Below are 11529 nucleotides of genomic sequence, written 5' to 3' on the forward strand. Positions count from 1 at the left end.
CTGTAAAGCTCTTTCAGACAAATTTTGATTGTGGAAGGAGCTATATAAATAAAATAAAATTGAATTGAATTGAATCTTTCCTCTTGTTTCAGATCCACCCACTTCCTGCCCTCGTGTGTTTCCCACCGCTGTGACTGTCTGCCCTGTCCCAGATGTCTGCACCCACTACTGATGTCTTAGCCGTCTGCGTTTATTGCCCACTCCTGCTCCTGTCTGACCTTTAGAGAAATGTAGCTGTAAATATGATCATTGGTTTGGATCAGACACACGTGTAGTTTTGTCTTTATGCTCCTATAAAGGACAGACAAACATCAAATGTCCACCCACTGAGAACAGAGGGGGACACGCCCCTTTGTCCCAAACACAGAGGACGGCCATTGAACTCAGTTCCCCAGGATCATTTTTACACTTGGGGTTGAACTGACCTCTGGACCCAACAACCATGTGGCCCAGGACCCATGATGTCACCAGGTTTATAAAACTCTCTAAAACTCTGCTGAGTTTTATTCTCATCATTTTCTGATGATGTGTTTTCCTCTTTCTCACCTTTAAAACACAAACACAGGTTCTGAATTTGCTTCAGATAAACTAAAGGTTTATAAAGGTCTTGGTCACAGATGTGTTTGTGTGTGTGAGTTTATATTTCACTGCAGGAATCATGGGATGTTATAGACTGAAGACAAGATGGAGGTGATGCTGAGAGATGCTGCACCATCATGAGAGGACACGTGATCACTGAAGCTGGACGGTTGTGGACAGTCCTCACCACGTCTTTTCTCATATTTCCTGAGGAAAGATTCAGAGCCTCAGAGACTTAATATGAGTTTAATGCAAAATGATCCATGCTGTGTAACAAAGAATTACCCAGAAGCCCCTGCACACACACCATGGTTTCTGAATGAGAGTAAATGTGTTTATTAATAAACCAACAGCAGCACAGCATAAAGCACACTTTGAATACATGAAAGGTTAAAGGTCACAGGGGTCAGGGGTCAGTAGGGACATGGTGCAGGAAGCTGCTCTTTATTCATTCACACTATAACTGATTATTGATTGATCCACTCTGAAGCTTCACTGTGAATCATTTCTCAGGTGAACAGGAAGCAGGAAGTCACAGCACATTCACCAAGATTCATCTGAGCATGATGCTAAATGACCAATGACACGTTACTGACATGAGACTGATGCTGACACAGTTATTATGAGAGGAGAAAAGCTCATTTGAACCATGAACCATGAGCTCTGACATCTCACCTGACAGAGGTATGATCAGGTGACTGTGTCATGTGTCTGACTGCTCACAGTGGCTTAATGTCGTCAGCTGCTTTACCCACTGATGTTAGTTTACAAGACATGTACCTCAGCCCTGCCTGGATTCCTTTATCCTCTCGACTTTTCATCTCCTTCAGTTTCTGGACCTTCTCTCTGTCTCCTCTCTCCTCCATCTTCTCGATCAGGATGTCCAGGTGGACGTGAGTGGACAGTGAATTCACATTGAGGGTGATCTTCTCCAGACTGAGCAGATGTTGGTAGGACTCTTCAAGGAACTGATCTTTCTTTGCTGTCAGAGTTTTCATTTCCTCTTCTAGATTTTCCAACAGACTCAACTTCTCCTCTTTCTCTGACTTGTTCTTGTCATACGTCTTTTTCATTTTTTTCTCAGTCTTCTTAACTCTCCTTGTTTTTCTGACATAGATCCATCTTTCTTTCACATGATCTGAAGCAGGGCATCTCCCAGGACAAACAGAGTGTCCTCTTTTCATCACCTCACAGGATTCAGGACTCCAGGCCATTAAGCTTGGATAGTCACAGTTCTCTTCACAGACTCTACAGGTAACAGCTGCTGGATAAGAAAACAACCCCCACCTCCCACCTCTGATTTCTTCTCTTTCTTTATAAACCTCATCAAGTTCTACAGTGACGTCTTTGTTCTTCTTCATCTCTTCTTCATGTTTCTTCAGAGCTTCTTTAGTCTGTGCGATCGCTCTCTGTTTATTTTCGATCAGTCCAATTCTCTCCTGCAGGTTTTGGATGCAGGCTGTCAGTCTGATACGTTCATTCACAACCTTCACAGTTTTCTCCAGTGTTTGAGGTTGAGATGTTTCCAGGAAGGAGGTAAACCCCTCCATTCCTCTGACTGATATTTTATCAGCTTGTTCCATGGTCTCTCTGTCCTCTGATCGATCTTCACTCTGTCTGTTATCAAACAGGAAGTAAACAGGTTGATTCTTATCGTCTGTGGCACATTTAATTTTTGCAGCTTCAAGAGTTTGAAGAACATTTTTAGGTTTTCTTCCATCTGAGTGAGTGATGAGAGCTACGATGTTGTTCTTCACATTGTCTCCAAATAGAGACGTCACTGAATTAAAGACGTACATCAGTCGATCACTCAGTCGATTCTCTGACGCCTTCACCACCAAACCCACTGCATGAATTTCATGAACTCCGTCCTCTGAGCAGAACAAATCAAATAATCTTTGATCAAAGCATCCTGTTCTGTTCCTGCAGTGTCTCCATATCCAGGAGTATCGATGATGGTCAGTGAGTAGGGCAAAGTTTGACCTTCAAACCCAAAGATCTCGTACACCATCACATCTGATGTCTGACTTTCTGTCTGATTTTTCTCCTCGTCCTCTACGATCTGAAACCAGACGTCGTCCTCAAACTTCACTCCCATGGTGTAGTTAACCAGAGAGTTGATCAGAGTAGATTTTCCTGTTCCTGTTTCACCCACTAATAAAACTGTTTTGTTTTCTTTGTTCAGACATTTTTCTCCTACAGTCATTCTGCTCAGAGTCCCAAACGTCTCCTTCTTTGGTCTCAGCTGGTAGAGATCAGGATACCCTGAGTGGATCAGAGTACTTTTGGACATGATGTCCTCGCATTTGGAGAAGACGTTACTGAACCTGTGGCAACAAAAGAATAGAATTCAATCCACATTTAAACTTTATTCACAAACTTTTACACTTTTTATTTGAACATCACAAACAGTTTATGCTGTGACTTTATCCTGTTAGCAGCACTGCTTGAAAGTAACTGAGTACATTTACTCAGATACTTCAGTTACACACAGAGTTTAGTTACTGCTGCTCAGTGGACTGGGAGCTGGTCTGGAGTCAGTCTCCTTCAACAAGCACTCAGACACTGAGGTTCATGGTCCTTCAGAGAGACAGAGAGCGCACACAGACCCACAAACAACAACACAAACACAGCTTCATGATGAGGCTGTGATGCAGAGCAGAGTGTAGCTGCCTGTGTCTCTGTTCTCTCCCTGAACAGCAGCTTCAGTGTTTTCAGCTTCAGCTTTCAGTGTGTTGTTGCTGCCTGTTGTTACTCACATGGTGGCGCTGTTTCCTGGTCCACACGGTGAAGACGGATCAGGTCTGATCAGGTCTGGGTTTGGTGTCTGCACCAGGTGAAAAGACAAGAATAAAAAGCTGTAGGACAGTAATGAAACTTCCAGGTGAATCTAAGACCTTTTCAGACCCACAGCTGCTTTGATCTGGTCTGAACCACTTTATTCATAAACCACCTTTTCCTCTTGGTCCCATCAGGTTTTACTGGGCCGTGGTTTGAGTCCTGTAGGACTGGGTGTCAGCCAGGACCAGGTCTGATGGTTCAATATGAATCTGACACACAAACAACAATAAGTGACACAACAACACAAATCCAGGAGCAACCACAGGATGGTTCAGAACCATCAGGCTCCAGAAACCTGACTGAGGACCACAGACCTGCTGCTGCTGCTACTGTCAATGTTGCTGTGTTGCATCTCCTCAGTCCCTCTATGAACATCTGAAACTCTCTGTAATTTGGATTTTGGACAGTGCTTTTTAAATAAAGATCATTAGGAGTAAAAACTGATGTGTCATAGTTGTGTTGTTGTGTTACACACACACACACACACACACACACACACACACACTGATGAGAGCTGACAGCCTGTTGCTGTAACGTAGGCTGATCAGTGTGAAGCTGAGTCAAAGCTGGTGCCTTTGTTTTCTACAGATACGTCTGAGGTTGAGTTATAAATCATATGAAACATCTTTCCATGGAATCATCACAGTCACTGACTTTCCCATTTATTTCAATGATTTCATGGATTTTTAATGAAAACTAAATGATCAAAGACAAAATCCTTCAGAGCCTCAGAATCTGTCAAAGGTTTTATTTCTCTCATTCTTTCATCTCCTGATCTTAAGCTTTCAAAGTGATCTTACCTGTGTTATCGGATTCAGGCAGCTCTGTGATGCTGAGGATGCAGGAAGAGCAGAGAGGAGTCTGTGTTCAGAGCTTTTATGATCCATCAGTAAAAGGTGAGGACGCTCAGTGGTCACATGATTTCACAGAAACTCTGAGACACTTTCTGTGAAATCATGAATCGGCAAAACCTGATCAGCTGATGATTGGAAAACCAGTCAAAGTGGAACCTGTTAATGCAGGTGATTAATGTCAGGTGGTGCTGGGATCATCAGGTGAACATCAGAGGAACCTCATCTTTGGAAAGTCTTGGATCTGCAGCAGAATCTGGTGCAGAGCAGAGTCACAGGCTCTGAAGCAGAGAATCAGCTCTGATGAGGATTCAAAGGATTCAAAGGCTTTTTATTGTCAATTTCACCATGTCAGACATACAGGGGAATCGAAATGTTGTTTATCTCTCTCTGCAATGTGCATACAATAATAAATAAACAATTTAAACAAAACCAGCTAAATAAACTTTACTACAATATAAACATAAAGTGTGTAATAAATATATGAAAATATATATATATAAATATGAAAATTGCAAATTGCTTGACCCGGAAAAATATGTTTACAGAGTAACAATATGTTTTGATATGGTAGCAACAGTAGTACAGTGTGAACTGTTGTAAACATTAGTTGTTATTGTGCAATAGGTTAACAATAGTGCAAATGGTTACGTTGTGCAAAGGTTAGGAAAAGAGGTTTGTGCCTGTCCCCGGAAAGGGACAGGAGGTGCACGGTCCATCCCCTGGCCGAAACGGCCACCTAACATCTGGTTACGCTGACGGGAGTGTTTGCGCCTCCCCCCATAGCGCACCACGGTCCACCCTTCATCATCATGAAACATCCTTTTGTGTTCTTTCGCCTCTCTCCTCTTTCTCTCTATATTTTCTCCTCTCTCTCCACCTGTTTTTCTCCTCTGTCTTCGTACTCTCGGTCTTTCGTGTTTTTTTTCTGTCTGGTTTCGCATTTGTTATTTAATAATAAATATGCAATGTACTATTTATCATGAAGAAATGAATGTGTTTGTTGAAAAATAAAATAAAAAAAATAGATAAAATAAAAAAAATAACAGAAAATTAAATTCTAATGTGTTAAAGTGTTTAAATGAACTTATTAAAAGAAAAAACAAAAAATTTGGAAAAAAAACGAGTGTTTTTAAGTTAAACTGGTTGTGTGCCTAAGGACGTTTCGACCCTGTCGGGTCTTCTTCAGGCCTGTGGCACACGAAAAAGAAAAAACAAACGAATATGGCTGCTGCTGTTCTCAATGATGTTCTCACCTTGAAGCTCAGAGATGAAATGAACACTCACTCTCAGATCTCCCCTTTTATACTCTCCTAGGTTTTATTTTGAAAACTCCCCTGTTTTCAAAATAAAAGCCAAAAATGAAACTTAATTTTTTAAGACTTTCTTAACCCTTTTCTTGCCAATTACTATTAGAAATCATTGTTTTTAACCCCCTTGAAATTAAATTACTAAATAAAAATGACTCTTATAAATTTAATTTTAGATTTAAGAACTTAATTGTCATTTCAATACTTATAAACTATTTTAATTATTTATTAATACTTCTAGCCCTTGAATAATAAAATAAATTAAAAAATGAAATAAATAAATAAATAACTACTATGATTAGACTTAACCCTTAATGAATTAACCCTCAATTAATAAAATCCTCCCTATTAATTTTTATTGTTTTTAATGTTTTGATACCCATTTTATTCTATAATTATTTTAGGGTGAGTTAAAATTAGGGTTTTAGAAATAATACGGTCTGTTATCAAAAGTATGGTTACGGGGTCGACCACACTTTTCCCCGTACTGTACTAAGACCCATTCACCCTCATCAGGAGGATAGCCCATGATGAGTGTTGGATTTTTCCTTTGTTGTTGTTTGTTTTATATATTTTTAACTTATAAGTAACTTAAATTGTTTTTAGAAATTAAAAAAGAAAAAATACGACAAAAAAATGAAAAAAGAAGATATATGAACTGAAAAACGAAGTTTTTAAATCATAATAATGAAATAAACTTGTTTTTAACTTAAATTCTTTTTAAAATTTTAAAATTATTTAAATGAAATGAATTAAAACAATATGTGCCCCAAACCGCAACGTTTCGACCTTAAAAGGTCTTCCTCAGGTGAAGGGCACGTGAAAAACAATAGAATTCAATGCTGGCAGTCTGCAGAGATGTGCACTGTTTGCTGGCCAAGCAGAGAATGAGAAGGAGCTGTCGATCCTTTATTTATATGGTAGGAGGAGTTCCTTTTAGTTTTTTTTAAAGACAAGTTTCCAATCCGTTTTTTAGTTTTTCCTTTTTTCATGCATTTAACAATGAGCATTAACCCTATGCAATAGGAAAACTATTTTATTTTTTTCAATAATTTAACTTAAATTTGTTCAGTTAAATGAATAAATAAATAATAAAATTGTTTTTATTGTGTTTTTTAATGTTTTTAATTATAAATTTTACATTTAGTTTTAACTAAAATTTTACATAAAATAAAATTAAACAACTATGAAATTTTGCTTAATTATATGTGAAATAAATAAATAATATATATTGAATTAACTTAAATTGTACATAAATAATTAAATAAAAAGGAAAGGGGAGGGAGGGGGGAAGGAGAGGGGAGGGGCTAGGTTTAAGGGAATGGTTAGGGTTAGGGCCGGGAAAAGGGAAGGTGTTAGGTGTTAGGTTAGAAACCCCTCCTCAAATGAGGAAGGGAGGTGCACGGTCAGGGCAGGACTGGGACAAAAAAACGGCCCTGGCATTTTTGGCTTAGACCGGCCCCTCATATTTAGCGGTGCACAACAAACTAATTTACTTATGTGTTCCCCGAAGCAATGTATTTTACTATTGTTACGTCTTGGCCTAGGGGAGACCATTTAAAGGAAAAATCCCAGCTCCCAAAAATCACCAGCAAACTCGTAACTACACATTCAATGGTTTATTTTAAATACACCAGTCCACCTGGAAGTGGAGAGAGTTAGAGCCCCCAGTAAATGACAGCTTCAAATATTTGGAATAGATTTCAGAAATATTATAACACTCTCTCTTCTCTCTCCTCCACTGCTACCTCAACAACCTGGCTTGACTAGACAGGAAGAGAGGGACAGATTATTACAATTTATTAAGTAATAAATAGAAAACAAATTAAAAATAAAAATATTTGGAACTACCTGGAAAAACTGTGCAACTATCTAAACCATCAAAACATTTAGTATATTTAGGTTACATTTTTATTTTTTGATAATAATCAGAAAAATCTCATACTAACTGCAGTGATACTGTAGACAAAAAACTCGCACGGAACAAAAACAAAACACAATTTAAGGCAACTGCTGCGACAGGAAATAAGAACATTATTCACTGCTCACTATTCTCATGTAATTCTACACGATTCACGTAGGTCACCTGTTTTGGCTTCAAAACGGCGAATTTCGCTGAAAGGTGAGCGATTTTCATGTCTGTCCATCACCTAAAAGTCCCGGTATTATCCTAACATTACTACCTGCTTACCTGCTGTGCCTGTGCTACACTTCCCTGGTCACTCTGTCTCTCGGGTTCCCTGTCAACAGTCTCTGGCTGCTCCACTCCTCCTTCTCCGCACCTCCATTCTTCCGCTTCTCCATGTTTCCACGCTCAACACCATGAAAATTGTGGGGATCAGTGCAGAGAAAGGGGGCCGCTCTCGTAAACTATTATATCCTATTTATTGGTTTGGTCCACTGTCTAAAGATGGGCCAATCGGCCACCCCCTCTAAATTGTGGGCCGGTCTCTAAGTAAAAAACAAAACAAAAAAGCAAACAAACAAAGAAAAACAAACAAAAAAAACAAACAACATCGGCCCCTAGGACTGTTGGCCCACCGGGAAAATGCCCGGTATGCCCGATTACCAGTCCAGGCCTCTATATTTCTTTTATTTTAAACATTTTCTTTGTTAAAGGGAATTCTAATCTTTTGAAAGAATTTTAAATAAGAACAGCTTTTTAAAGATTTTCAATCCACATGTCCTGCATGCCAGTGCCCCTCGTAGCAGTCAAACAAGAGTGCTGCGTTTCATACCTAACCCAACCCACTGTCCCACCCACCTCACCTCTCCTGTCCAAACCCACTCACCCATCTACCTACTAAAAATGCCACGTCCAATCAACTCAGACCGCTCTGAAACGCGCCCTAGACCACTTTCTGGAAGACACTGTGTGACCTTTTTTTTTTTCGCGCTAACCGGGGGGATGTCTCGCGGGTGAGAGCGTGTGTCCGGTGTCCAGGGCAGGTGAGCAGTCCGCCGGGGAGGGTTTTTTGGTGGGGAGATGTCCCTGAGAAGGAGTTTTAGACGCTGTCCACACGTGTAAGGAGTGGGCTGTTATAATGTATTTACAGCAGCGATGCAGTGACATTACGGAGCTAGCAGAGAAAGCTAGCTCTGTAGCTACGGGTGCTAACATGAAATAGGACACAGTGCCTCCTTTTCTCTGTTGGTGTGTGCATTGTTTTTTGTGTTTTTCATCCCAAGTCGCCGTTTTGCTCGCCGGGAACTTCTTTTTTTCCTCTTAGCTAGCTCTTCCAACTTGTGGTAATCCAATGGGTGACAACATTGAAGCTAGCTGTGTGTTAGCCCCTGCGTCTGCTAGCCAAAACCTCAAGGAGGTGTAAGCTAGGTTGCTAGCCTGTTAGCCCCTTGAAACATTTGTAGCTGTGGCAGCCAGGTGTGTGTGTGCATGAGGGCACAGTGAGTCATGAAGTGATAGTGTTGTCTGTCCATCAACAGACTTTCACCTGGCCAGCTGTAACACCCCTGGGCTACAGACTAAAGGTGCCACAAGCTAACCCATATCACAGTGGTACGACACAATGATAATTGCATAAAATGTGATTATGCAAAATGACTTAAAGCCATTAAAGGTAAATAGGTTTCCCTTTATATTTAGACTTTTGTGTCAGACAGATCAAAGAGCCATCATGGCTCTAGGATGGTGCTGGGCTGGAAACTGTCCTCCACACAGGGCATCTGCATGTCTTGAAAAGGCTTAAAATACACTAATTACACCTTTAGAAGGTCTTAAACAACCTTCTTAAATATTTTTGATTTTCCTTTCCATTGGCAGTAACATTGCATATAAAATGTTTTTGTATCTGACTTTCAGCAGAAACTGTCCAAAACATTTCTGGTGATATTGTTCCAGATCTTTCACCTTATATAAAATTCCTATGTGGACCTTAAAAAGATGAGCTATTTTTTTAATGGATTCATCCATCCATTCGTTTTGGTTCTGTGTGGTGTTAAAAATGTCTTGAAAAGTCTTACGTTTAACTTAGTTAATCAACCCTGTTCACAGATTCTTCATCAAGTCCTTTGTGTTCAGTATAAAATCTACAGTTGGGAATTTGTTGGGGACAACATGCACCTCCTTCTCAATTGTTGAGACAGCTGACTGCTGAAGCAGGAGTTGAGACATGTGTGCCAACACATGTTCTGTGCCAACATGTTTTGGCACACATGTTCTTTTTTAACAGCACATCTTTACCCTGCTCCTTTACTGTGTGTTTTTAGTAGAAATATTTGTTCATTTTTGTTTATATTTGACAATTAATACCTAGTTTTAAACAGATAAGGTGCAAAGGTCATTTCTAAAAACACTTTGTGATCATTAAAGAGTGCAGAATGCTCCTTTTTGTAAGTTGACAGAACAGAGTATATATACTATATATCATTAAATTAAAAAAACACTTGAGGCAACTGTGTGACACTCAGCCTCTTAGAGGGGAAACTTTCAAGAATCCACCTGTTGGAGAAAAAAATGCATGAACAAAGGTGTTTGAGTGTATTCTGTGATAACAGATGTTGCATGTTTTCTGCATTTGAATTGAAATGGCTAGTGCTCATCTTCTGATGGCACTATTTGGAATCAGTGTTGTGTTAAATAATAAAAAAAAGAAATACTGTCAAAAGACACAGCATTCACACAGCATGTTACACTCAACCAGGCTGTGATGGTTTTTTGTGTTTTTGGCAGGAAAACCAAGACAAACAAACAATGGGTGATAGAGGAGAAGACCTTTTCATGGAGTGCACACTCACTGCTGGGATGAAGGTGGTTTCTGTTGTGTTCTGTTGTGTTGCTGAGAAGCTGAGAAGACATCTGCAAATTCACATTAAAGTTTTAGAGCGTAGTATAGTCACTGCAGTTGACACTGTATAGTGAAACTATCCTTGGTAAAGCTTGTGTATATTTCTGTATTATAAAAGTTGTTGAATATAAGTACAGGCTGAGGTGAGATGTATTGAAGGGGATGAGAAAGTTAAAAGAATGAATGACTGATGGAGGCAATGGGGTTTGACAGCAACTCCAAAAAAGGCATTAATGTGTTTTCACTTCATCCAAACTTCCATAGGCACATACACAGATGGGTGACAGATTAAAGGAAAGATTTGTTTCTGTGTGCATTTTCTGGAAGTAATATGAATTATGTCCTTTTCTGTTAATAGATGCAGTGAAGGGACAGAAGATGAAGGTGGACAAAAAGTACAAGCAGCAGGTTTGTATTGTCTCACACACACACACATATATGGAGGTATATATAAATTTATAATGACATTTCCTGCACTTAAGTTCATGGTCCTGCTGTCATATTATTATTATTAACTGTTTAAGTCAAATTAAATTATTGTGAAAGGTTACTTCCGGTCGGAGTAACGCAAGATCTGCGAAGTTGTGAGTAAGAAGCGGGAGAGAGACAGTAGTCGAGAAAGGACTGTCTACAACTGGATAAGCAGGCGTACACGGTAATTGTTACGATTGAATTACGATGAATTTGTTTACCTTTGTATAAGAAATAATTTGAGAATTATATATGTGAAATGTGTTTATCCTTTGTTACAGTTTTCATGGTGCTCTTTAACTTTGAAAAGAATAAATTGGTTGTGGGCATCAGTAAGAGGCGTGAATCGCGTTTCCGGGGTAGATACAGTGAAAACGTGTCCTAATTCATCACAAGGCTGGAGAGCGGCGGTGTCTACATCCTGCAAAAAGCTACGGGCAACAACGAGCGGCAGTTTATACATCTTGCAACAAGCTACGGGCAACGACAAGCGGCGGTGCCTACATCCTGCTACGGGCTGCGACAAGCGGCGATGTCTACATCCTGCAACAAGCTACGACGAGCGGCGGTGTCTACAATGTGCAACAAGCTATGGGTTATGATGAGCGGCGGTTTCTATATCCGGCAACAAGCTACGACGAGCGGCGGTGTCTACATCCGGCAACAAGCTAC

At 39.8% G+C, this 11529-nt stretch overlaps 1 pseudogene; it reads right to left on the reverse strand.

Moving 5' to 3' along the window:
• Positions 1–899: 899 nt before the first annotated feature.
• LOC121192588 lies at positions 900–4252 on the reverse strand (annotated as a pseudogene).
• Between the last annotated feature and the right edge of the window lie 7277 nt (positions 4253–11529).

Source organism: Toxotes jaculatrix, chromosome 2, assembly GCF_017976425.1.
Source record: "Toxotes jaculatrix isolate fToxJac2 chromosome 2, fToxJac2.pri, whole genome shotgun sequence".
Taxonomy (NCBI): Eukaryota; Metazoa; Chordata; class Actinopteri; family Toxotidae; genus Toxotes; species Toxotes jaculatrix.